This window comes from Tursiops truncatus, chromosome 12 (genome assembly GCF_011762595.2).
Source record: "Tursiops truncatus isolate mTurTru1 chromosome 12, mTurTru1.mat.Y, whole genome shotgun sequence".
In the NCBI taxonomy this organism is placed as follows: domain Eukaryota; kingdom Metazoa; phylum Chordata; class Mammalia; order Artiodactyla; family Delphinidae; genus Tursiops; species Tursiops truncatus.
The window spans coordinates 88,275,145-88,286,432 of NC_047045.1; the positions used below are offsets into that span (position 1 = coordinate 88,275,145).

Consider the following 11,288-nt stretch of genomic DNA (forward strand, 5'->3'; position numbering starts at 1 on the left):
CAATCTCTCTGCAGCCTTTTATTTAAAATGAGCCTCCTGCAATCTACACATTGTTGGGTACTTGTGTTTTTCTTTATTTGGATACAGAGAATCTTTGCATTTTAATTGGATTGTTCAGTTTTCATATTTAATATTGCTACTGATATAATTGTGTTTAAGTCTACCATTTTACAATATGATTTTACTCCTCTCATCTGTTTTTCTTTGTTCCATCTTTCTTGTTTTATTTCAGATAAAGCAATTATTTTCATCAATTGATTTTTCGCTTTTATTATTTTTTGTTAATATTATTTTAGCAATTACCCTAGAGATTACAATATGCATTCTTGAGTAATTAATTTTTAAATGAGTGCTTTTAATATTTCCTTGAAAATGCAAGACGTTTCCAAAAGTTAACTGAATTTACTGCTCTTATAAGATTTTACTTATACAAACCTTATAAAACTCACACTACATTATTATAGTTGTTTTAAACAGTTAATACTTGTTTACATTTACACTTTTTGGCATTCTTCACTTCTTCCCGAATATCTGTGCTTACCTCTAGGATCATTTTGTGGGTTTTTTCCCCAACTTGCAGAATTTCCTTTACTATTTCTTCCTAAAGTAGTTTCATGACAGGACATTTATCAGCTTTCGTTTGACTCAAAGTCTTTATTTCATCTTATGTCCCTACAGCTTTAAGGAGGTAAAATTTTGTACAATATGTTGCACATGTTCAAAGTGCTGCTTCGATAAGTGTTGATACATGCGTATCATGTATGTTGATACATAAGTGTTGACTTATGTTGATACATAAGTGTTGATACATGCGTACACTTGAGGATATCACTATCCTCAAGATGTCCAGCTGGCCCTGAAGTCCTCGTGTTCCGGAGGCCACCTCCCAGGATCTCTGTCCCAGGCAACTGTTGATGGGATTGCTGTCGCTGTAGAACAGCTTCATCGTCAACAGCCTCATGCAGATGGAGTCGCGTGGCATACACTCTTGCTTACTTTGCTTCCTTTACTCCACATGACAGGTTGGATTCATCCAGGGCATGGACCCGATGCGCGCTCCTTTCCATAGCTGGGTGGGGCTCTGTTTCCCGAGCACAGCACAAGTTGCTTGTCCATCACTTGTTGATGGATGTTTAGGTTATTTCCAAGTTTTGGTTATTACAAATAATAGGTGCTTTGAGCATTTATCTGCAAAAATTTGTGTTTCAAATGTATTAATTCTAGCAGTAAAATGACTGGGTCATATGACAGGTGTAGTTTTAACATTTTATGAGTTTGCCTAAAAGTTTTCCAAAATGGTTTTACTCTTCTTCTAGGAATGTATAAGGGTTCAAGTTCCTATCCGTCCTTGCCAACACTTGATATGGTCACACCTTTAAACATTAGGCATTCAGGCTGATGAGTAAGGGTTTCTCTCTGTGGATTTAATCTGCTTTTTTCTAATGACAAATTCCGTTGGGGATCTTTTCATTCGCATCTTCGCCAGTTGTGAATCTTTTTGCTGTTATTGAAGTGCCCCTTAAAATCTTTGCCCATGCTTTGAACCGGATTATTTGTTTTGTTACCATTGCATTGTAAGCTATTTGTATACTCCAAACAAAAGCTTTCTGCCAGATATTTGTTTTGCAAATATTTTCTCTCAGTCTGATATAATCATTAATGATGTCTTTTGAAGGATAAAAGTTCACAATTGTGATTGTTTTCTGTCTGCATAATTTATGTTTGTTTATGTCCTCTTTAGGAAAATTTTACCAAAGAGTAGCTCATTAATCTTTTATCCTGTGTTCTTTTAATATATACTATTAAACAACTTGACTTTATTTATATTTATGATAATTCCACATAACAGCAGCAACATACATTTTTCTCAAGTTGAAATGTTCACCAAGATAGATGATGTTCTAGGACATAAAAATGGTAAAATAATAGAAAACACAAAAAAGTGTATTCTCAGAACACAGCAAAATTAATTGGGAAATAAAAAATAATATATTTGGGAAATACTTGAATATATGGAAATTAAAGAGCCCACTTCTGTATAACCTGTGGGTCAAAAGAGAAGTCTCACACTAAATTTAAAGTATTTAGGCTAAAAGAAAATACAACATATCAACATTTGCAGAATGTAGGTAAAGCAGTGGTTAGAGGGCAATTTAGAGTATTAAATGCTTGTGTTAGATGATAAGAAACATCTAAAGCCAGTACTATTACAAACATATCTATGCCTATAAGTTAAAAAACTTATAGAAAAATTTAAATATATTTCTATGTACATGATGAACATTTAGAATTTGAATTTTAAGAATTCTGTTTACAATAGCACTGAAACAAATGGAATACTTAGATATGAATATAACAAAATAAGTGAAGCATCTGTATGCTAAAAACTATACAACACTGATGAAAGAAGTAAAAATGATCTCAGTAAATGGAGAAATATACTGTTTTGTGGATAGGAAAATTCAGTATTTTAAAGATGTTGGTTCTTCCAATTCCCACCAGGTTGATCAGTCAAATTCCAGCAAGTCTGTTCTGTAGGTACCAAACTGAATCTAAACCTCACATAGGAAGCAAAGGAACCACAAATAACAACAGCAATTCTGGGGAAAAAACAAACAAGTAAAGGATCAAATTTGTACAACTCCTATGACCCAATTTCAAGACTTACTATTTAGCTACAGTAATCAATACAGTGTGGTATTGGCATTGTGATGGACAAATAAATCTATGGAACAGGAAAGAGTCCAGGAGTAAACTCACACATACATTGGCAAGTGACTTTTGGCAAAGTTGCAAAGGCATTTCAGTCGAGAAAGATAGTCTTTTCAATTAATGTCGTGGGAACACTTGGATATTCATATGCCAAAAAAAAAAATTTATCCATACCTTGGCCCATATACGAACACTAATTCATAATGAGTTATAGACCTAAATGCAAAATGAAAACCTATTAAACTTCTAGAGGAAAACTTCAAGGAAAATCTGTATGACTTTAGTTTGGGTGGTGAGTTTATAGATACAATACCAAAAGCACGACTCATAAAAGAAACATTTGTTAAATTTGACTCAGTCAAAATTAAAAACTTTTGCTTTGCAAAAGACACTGTAAATATAACACAAAAAAACAAGCCACAGATTTGGAGAAACTATTTACAAATTGCATATCTAATAAAGGATTTGTATCCAGAGTTCTCTCTCTCTCAACAATAAGTATCACTAAAATTACTTTGTTTTTTTACAGTGACAATACCAAGCGCCAGTACGGATGTGGAACCACAAGAGTGCTCCTTCTTTGCTGGCAGCAATGCAAAAATAGTAGAGCCACCTTAGATGTCAGCTGGCTGTTTCCTATAATGATAAACATATACTTACCATATGGTCCAGAAAGCCGTCTTCTGGATTTTTACCTAAGTGAATGGAAAACTTATGTTTCCACAAAAAGTGGTTTATAACACCTCAAGCTGGAGACAGCTAAGTTGTCCTTTAAAGGAGAATGGATGAAAGAACCGTGGTCTATTTTCACAGAGGAACACGACTTAGCAGTGAAAAGGAGTGAGCAGACGATTCACAAGGGTCACGGATGAATTCCAGCTCCATCTTGGTGAGTGAAAGAAGCCAGACCCCCAAAGCTACATATTATAGTTTTCCACTTATATGACATCCTGGAAAAGGTAAAAATATAGGGATGGAAGGAAAATCAGTGGTTTCTCGGGGCTTGGGAAGGGATTCAGTACAAACAAGCCACACAGTCAAATGATTAGAGTGATGGAATTCTGTATGGTTACATATGACTCTATGTATTTGTCAAATTCCAGAGAAATGCCAACAGGCATAGAGAAGCCAAAGTAAAATTTATTGTACGCAAAGTGGAAAAAACAATCAACCAGGATTTAAGGGGATCCCAAGAGAGAACGCAGACCGAGACAAATGAATCTAACTGCATTACAAATGATAACAGAACTCAACAGCTTGACTCCAGATTAGAAGAGAAGATATGGAGAAGAATCTGGTCGCAAATGACAGGACAATTTGCAGGGCTGTCAGGCCAGCCACTGGGTGGAGCCAGAGTTCCTCAAATAAAACCCTGGCAACTTTTTTTTTTCATGAAATTACCTATTACAGCAAAGACAGATTGGCCGCTTGACTCAGTCAATATGGGTGAGAAATGTGCTGAATACAATGCCAAAACGTCTCTATTGATCGAGTGTTTCTTGCTAGTGAAACTGAAAGATGGGAAACACACTCAGGAGCCTAAGCCTCAGGGTTCCATGTGATTATGCTGTATGATGAGTTTTGACTGTGTCCTGGTCATTGTTTGGTTCTTCTCAGAACTAATTGGAACTTTTACTTGTCTGTGGCCTGGACAGTAGAAAAGGAAAATATATAAATAAATGCAATTATGTAGGTTTCTGACGTAGAAAACAAATCAGTCTCCCCATCGTTGCCAGGATTGTCACAGAGAGCTCTGAGTGAGAACTGCCACTTACGCAGACACGTTATCACCTTCCCTGGACAGAGGTGGCCAATGGTCCTGTAGGGCTCACACCACCCACTTTGTCTGGAACTCCTAAGGTTCCTCCATGAAGGCTCTTCACACTCATGACCATGAGTTCACACCTTCTAGCAGCCAAAAACCCTGACGCGAGTTTCACTAACATGAGGTGTTTATTCCCCCAATTTTCAACTTTCCCTTACTTCAGGCAGATAAAGTAAGTTACTTCAAAAGATTCATGCATTATACTCAGTTTCGTAGCTGAAGGGTAGAGGCTGCCTTTTCTCCTTGGGCTCCAGAGAAGCTTCTACTGGACCTGGAACCTGGAGATTTTGTCTTTCCTAAGAATGAAAGAAAAGGACAGGCCTTGGAATCATGTTGGAAGGGACCATATCCATTGCTTATGACTACAATTCAACTCCAGAGTAGAGGTCCCTGGAGTAAGGTCTCCCAGGTGAAAAGCCATAAGGTCTTACCCTGAATCACCTTGTCCACCTTCCCATCAGGAAATTTTACAGCAAAAGTTGTCAGCAATGTACCAGGACAGATGATTCTGGGGTGAAGACAACTTATCCCAAGACCTTCAGATGAAGAACAGAATTGAGAAAAGTGAGTAGTTTCCAGCCAAGAGCCGCTAAATATTTTCCAGATGGCTGGACCTAGAGATGGCCATGCTTCAGTGTGTATACTTTTATTCTCTGTTTTCCTGAGAGTTTTCATTACTTTTTGTGTGTGTAAGCTTCTGTACTGTTAACAGACACTTGTCTCTCTCAACTGTTGTGCCTATGATATTCCTTCCTGTCTGTAGTATGACGTTTTCATCCCTAATCACTCTTGTTATGAGTCTAATTTCTCATTTTAATATTCTCATAATTTAACTGATTCACACCATCAAAACAGCTCTTAGGTTTTTTCTCACTTCCTCTGGGTACCATCCAGACTCTTTTGGTACCAGTGTCTTGTAACAAGTCAGTTGGTTTCCCAGGTAGCTGTGCTCAACCACGAGGTGACATTTTAGACGCAACTTTAAGATTGCTTCAAGGGATTTCTGTAAACCAGCTTATCAAGAGAAACAATTCAATAATACAAGCAAAAGTCTCTCTATCAGGACAGTATATTGCTAATCTGAGCAAAAAGTTCATTTGTCAAACAGCAAGTATGAAGACTCACCTCAAAACTTGCTTCCTTGTGTCACCAACCCTAAATTATCTCATCATTAACTACCCAATCCCAATCACTCAAACCTACACTTTCCTTCCACTTCTGACATAGTAAACCAAGACTCTGTCAAGTGATATTTCTCCTTATTTATTAGTAAATCTAATAAACTTAGCTGTTCTTACTCAACAAACCTGTGGGCTTGTGTGGAGTTGACAATCAACACGTAATTCTCGCAAAGACATTAATTTGGGTGATTTTCGCGGCATGGGTTGGCTCTCCCTTAATTTCTCTTTCTTCTATTAGTGTTCTGGCTCTTCCAAGATCCTACCTTTACCGCAGAGAATCAGTGTGGGGCTCTGGGTGCTCTGAACATCCCTGGAGAAACCTTAAGCCTGAAGATTCTTAAGAAGCTACAACATACATTTTTGTTGTTTCCTTGTATTGGTTAGTTTTCATAGCATACATGTCTGTACATGCCTCATACACTCATTGTGGAGTTGTATGTAACAACAAGTTGTATGTATTTTTCTCTTTTCTATCTTTCTGAAAAGTCTTTCCCAGAAAGATGTATGTATTGGTGGTGAGTGTGTGTACATTGGCGTATGTGTGTGATGGGGGAGGGGTGAAGAATATAAGGCTTTGAAAGGTTACTTAACTTGCTCAAGGTCACACATTAAGTTTAAGAACTAGAATTAATACCTATTGAAGATGTGATAAAAATGGGGAAAACATCAGAAAATCAACTCAAACTCATATAAAACCCAAATATCCGTGAAAATTCGTTAAATAGATCTTACTTATTACATTTCATTCATGAAATTCCAGTCAATCCAAAACTCCTGAAGTTACATGGACTGATCTTTTCTGTAACTGAATATTTTAATAGTAATATTGAGATACAATGTACATACCATACAAATGAATATTTTTAGTATATTCTCAGTCTGTGCAACCGTAACCATAATATAACTTTGGGACATTTTTTTTTATTCTAAAAGAAGCTGATACTCTCTGTCCCCTCCCACATCCATCCCCCCAGCCCTCAGCAGCCACATTTCATATAAATGTAATCGTACAATATATGGTCTTTTGTATCTGGCTTCTCTCGCTTAAAACATCCTCAAGTTTCACCCAAGTTGTCTTCTGTATCAACTTCATTTCTCTTAATCGGAATGATTTTTTTTTTAATTTTTTTCAAAGCTCTGCATTTTCCCTAAGTGTTTCCTTGAGTTCATGAAACTTTTGAAATACTTTTTAGGAAAAGTTTCAAGTTACTATTATCAGAAAAAGTAATACACATTTGAAAAGAATCTGTCCATTAAAAAATTTCTTTGAAAAGCTCAACTGTTAGAAGTGAAAATTCCTTGCCCAAGGGGAAATAAAATTAGATGAAGAGACACTGATTTATACTACATTTCATGATGGAAAAAAATTTTGAAGCATTTATTAGGAAAATCAATTCCTGACCATGCATGATAGAGTAGAAACTCTGTCCACAGAGTATTCTGAAGAGGACACATGATGATACCCATTAAGTACATACGTGGGAACCAAGTTTTATTTTAGGAGACAAACTAAAATATTTAAATACATGCACAGTGATGAATTCCAGTTTTATTGGGAGAAAAACAAACTTTCCAGAAAGGGACTGGGAGAAAAAGGAAAGAGAGGGGAAGGGGTTGAGGCCAAGAGTTTTCTGGTTTCCCTCCCCTCCCCTGAAGCCCCACTTCTCATTCCATTCACCTTACTCCCTGAGACAAATGAGAAAGTATCAGATTCACCTCCAGATGGGCTAATGCATTTCCCAGGCCTCTTTCCACTCAGTCTAAATATAGAACCCAAGGCACGTGGAGAGAGTCCTGACGTATGTCAGAAAGTACTGGTTTTATCTTGGATTCACTCTGGAATCTTGGATAAATTACTGTAGTTCTCTGACCCTCAGACTCCTCATTTATGAAATTCAGGCAAAAATTTAGAACTTCCCAGCTTGTTATAATGATTAATTAATGTGGTAAATTCCCAGTCCCAGGCCTGGCTTGCCGTGGGTCCTCCATAAATGCCACTTGAAGTAGATCCCGGGGATTCTTTTCTTTGAGAGAAAACAGTTTAAGAAAAGGAGATTTTTAAATAACTTACCTGCAACCTCTGAGAGAAACGGTGAGCACACGTGGTCTCCGTGCCATTCAGCTGAGCTGTAGAGCACGACCGCGTCTCTCCTGTTTCATGAGGCTGCTGGTGCAAAGGCCAGCCGGCCTCTGTGGCTGTTAACGGAGTGGCCTCCTTTGTCTCTGCACCTCCCAGACACCGACGGTTTCAAGGCTTTTAACATCCCTCAATTTAGGCAGCTTCCTCACTCCAGGTTGTTACGATGTGATGCTTTGGGGCTTGTAGCTGAGAAGTTATTTTGAAAATGAAAACTGGATGTTTTATTACCTCAAATAAAAGGAAGCCCTCACCAGGAGTGCAGGGGACACAGCGAAGAAGGGGGTCCTTCTCTTCACATCCTTGAGGCTTTCTGGAGAGGCTTGGGGTCTCGGGTTTGTTGATATTTAACAGGAAATGCCCCATTCTCAGTCTTTAGCTGGGCCTTGACTGCCATGCTAACCAGGACTAATCCAGTCCTGGTTAGTCATCTTCATGTGAGCTGACAGGGATGGGATACCTCCTTCCTGGGGTTGCAGCATTTCCTTAATGGCTAATGACACTGGGCTTCTTTCATCTGTTTATTTTCCATCCAGATATCTCCGTTGGTGATATGTCTGTTCAAGTCTTTTGGCCATTTTCCAATTGGTTGTTTGTTTTCTTATTACTGAGTCTGGGGAGTCCTTATACATTTAAAATATGAGCCTTTTCTCAGATGTGTGATTTGTGGATGTTTCCTCCCAGTCTGTGGCTAGTGTTTTCACCCTCTCAATGGTGGTGGCTTTTGACAAGCTTTTGCTCTTCATTTTGACGATGCCCAGATTATCAATTTCTCTTCTTTTATGGATCACACATTTGCTGTCCAACTTTAAATATCTATGTCCAACTCAAGGTCACAAAGATTTTCTCCAATGATTTCTACTAGAATTTATATTCTACATTAAGTCTATGATCTATTTTGAGTTTTTTTTTTAACATAGTATGAGACATGGATAGAAATTAATTTTTGCATAAGATATCCAATTGTTCCAGCACCATTTGTTGAAAGGCTATTTTTTCCCTCCACTGAATTGTCTTTGCATCCTTCTTGAAAATCAGTGGGTCATAAATATGTGGCTCTATTTCTGGACTGTAATTCTACGTGTATAAACCATGTCAGCATCACAGTTTTGTTTACTGTATCTTCATAGTAAACTTTAAATTAAATCATGTGATGAGATATGGGAACATACGTATATGTATAACTGATTAACTTTGTTATAACAGCAGAAACTAACACACCACTGTAAAGCAATTATGCTCCAATAAAGACGTAAAAAAAAATCATGTGAATCTTCCAGTTGTGTTCTTCTCCTTTAATGTTTTTTGGCCAATTTAGATACTTTTCATTCCCAAACTTTAAAATAAGGTTTTCAGTTTCTAAAAAATAAATAAATAAAAGCCTCGTGGGATTTTGATCAAAATTGCATTGATTCTATAGATTAATTTGGGAAGAATTTAACACTGTTGAGTCTTCAGCACCATGAACATGATATGACTTTTCATTTATTTGTTCTCTAATTTCTCTCAGCCATGTTTTTTACAATTTTAAGTGTACACGTCCTGTATATCAGTTTACAGATTTATCGCTAAGTATCTTATACTGATGATGCTATTCTAAATTACACTGTATGTTCAATTTCAGTTTCTGATTGTCTGTTGCTGATATATAGATTATAACTATTTTTATATATTTATCTTGTGTCCTTCAATCTCTTTATGCTCATTTATTATAGTAACATTTTTGTGGATTCCACAGGATTTTCTACGTAGATAATATCTCGTCTGCAAATAAAGACAATTTTGCTTTTTCCTTTCCAGTCTGGATGCCATTTATTTCTTTTCTTACCTTAATTTACTAGTTAGAACTTTCAGTCCAATGTTGAATAAAAGTGATGTGAGTAGATGTCCTTGCCATTTTTCTGAACCTCACGGAAAGTGTTCAGTCTTTCATCATAAGCATTATGTCAGATTTTATGTAGATGTCCTTTATCAAGTAGAGAAAGTCCTCTTCTACTCCCAGTTTTTTGAGAGTGTTTATTAGAATGAATGTTAAATATTTTCAAATACTTTCTCTGCATCTATTGAGATAATCATATATATTATTTTATTTTATTTTATTTTTAAAGCTTAGTTTAATTTAATTTTATCTTATTTTATTTTCTTACGAAGGTGAATTACATTGACTCATGTTAAAACAAACTTGTATTCCTGGGCTAAACTTCACTTTATCATGATAACATTGTTCTTTTTATATTGTTAAAATTGTATTCAGGCATTTTGCATTTATTCACATGAAGAGTGTTGGTCTGTAAGTTCTTTTATTGTAATGGTCTTGGTATCAAAGCAACTCTGGCCTCAATGAATGAATGGGTGGGTGGGGTATTGCCTCCTCTTAAGTTTCAGGAAGCATTTGTATAAAGTTGATATTGTTTCCTAAATGTTTGGTAGAATTCATCAGTAAGGCCATCTGGGCCTGAAATTGTCTTTGTAGGAAGGTTTTTAAATACAAATTTAATTTCTGTGATAGGTTATCTATTTCTTACTGAGTAAGCTTTGGTAATACGGCTCTTTCATGAGTTTTTTTTTTTTTAATTTCATTGATTTGTTGAATTTATTCGCATAAAGTTGGTTATAATAGTCTCTTTTTTTTTTTGGCGGTACGTGGGCCTCTCACCGTTGTGGCCTCTCCCTCCCGTTGCGGAGCACAGGCTCTGGATGCACAGGCTCAGCGGCCATGGCTCACGGGCCCAGCCGCTCCGCGGCATGTGGGATCTTCCCAGACCGGGGCACGAACCCGCGTCCCCTGCATCGGCAGGCGGACTCTCAACCACTGCGCCACCAGGGAAGCCCTAATAGTCTCTTGTTGTATGTTTAGTATCTGTAGAATCCATTGTGCTTTGCCTCTGGCACTCCCAGTGTCGGTCATCCCAATGTCATTCCTGTTCAGGCTAGCTGGAGGGTTATCAGTTTTACTGAAATTCTTAATGAATCAGCTTTTTGTTTCATTCAGTTTTCTATTACTTTTCTGTTTTCTATGTCACTGGTTTCCACTCTGATCTTTGATCTGTGCCTTCTTCAGCTTATTGTTCTGTTTGCCCTCCTGGTTTTAGATTCTAAAGCTGGAAGCTGAGGTCATTAGTTTAGATTTTTCTTTTATTCTAATGGAAGCACCTAGTGCTCTCCGGCAGATTTGTGTATGATGTGCTGTCATTCAGTTGAAAGCATTTCCTGTTTTCCTTCTTGACTTATTCTTTGGCATGCAGGTTATTCAGAAACACGTTTACTCATTTTCAACTATTTGGGGATTTTTCTAGGTATCTTTCTGCTGTTAATTTTCTTCTATTAATAACTCAGTTAATATATATATTTTTTCCTTCAGAGAATAAACTTGTATGATTTAAATCTTCTCAAATTTATTGAGATTTGTCTTATTGCTCAGAGCATGGTCAGT

The 11,288-nt window shown here is 36.9% G+C and overlaps 1 long non-coding RNA gene across 1 annotated transcript; it reads right to left on the bottom strand.

Annotated features, from left to right (window-relative positions):
* Positions 1-680: 680 nt before the first annotated feature.
* LOC141276058 (uncharacterized) lies at positions 681-10,004 on the bottom strand. Its single transcript, XR_012324990.1, has 3 exons — positions 7,790-10,004; positions 4,969-5,073; positions 681-4,833 (listed from the first exon to the last, which is right to left on the bottom strand). It is a non-coding gene; the product is annotated as an uncharacterized lncRNA (long non-coding RNA).
* Positions 10,005-11,288: the final 1,284 nt, after the last annotated feature.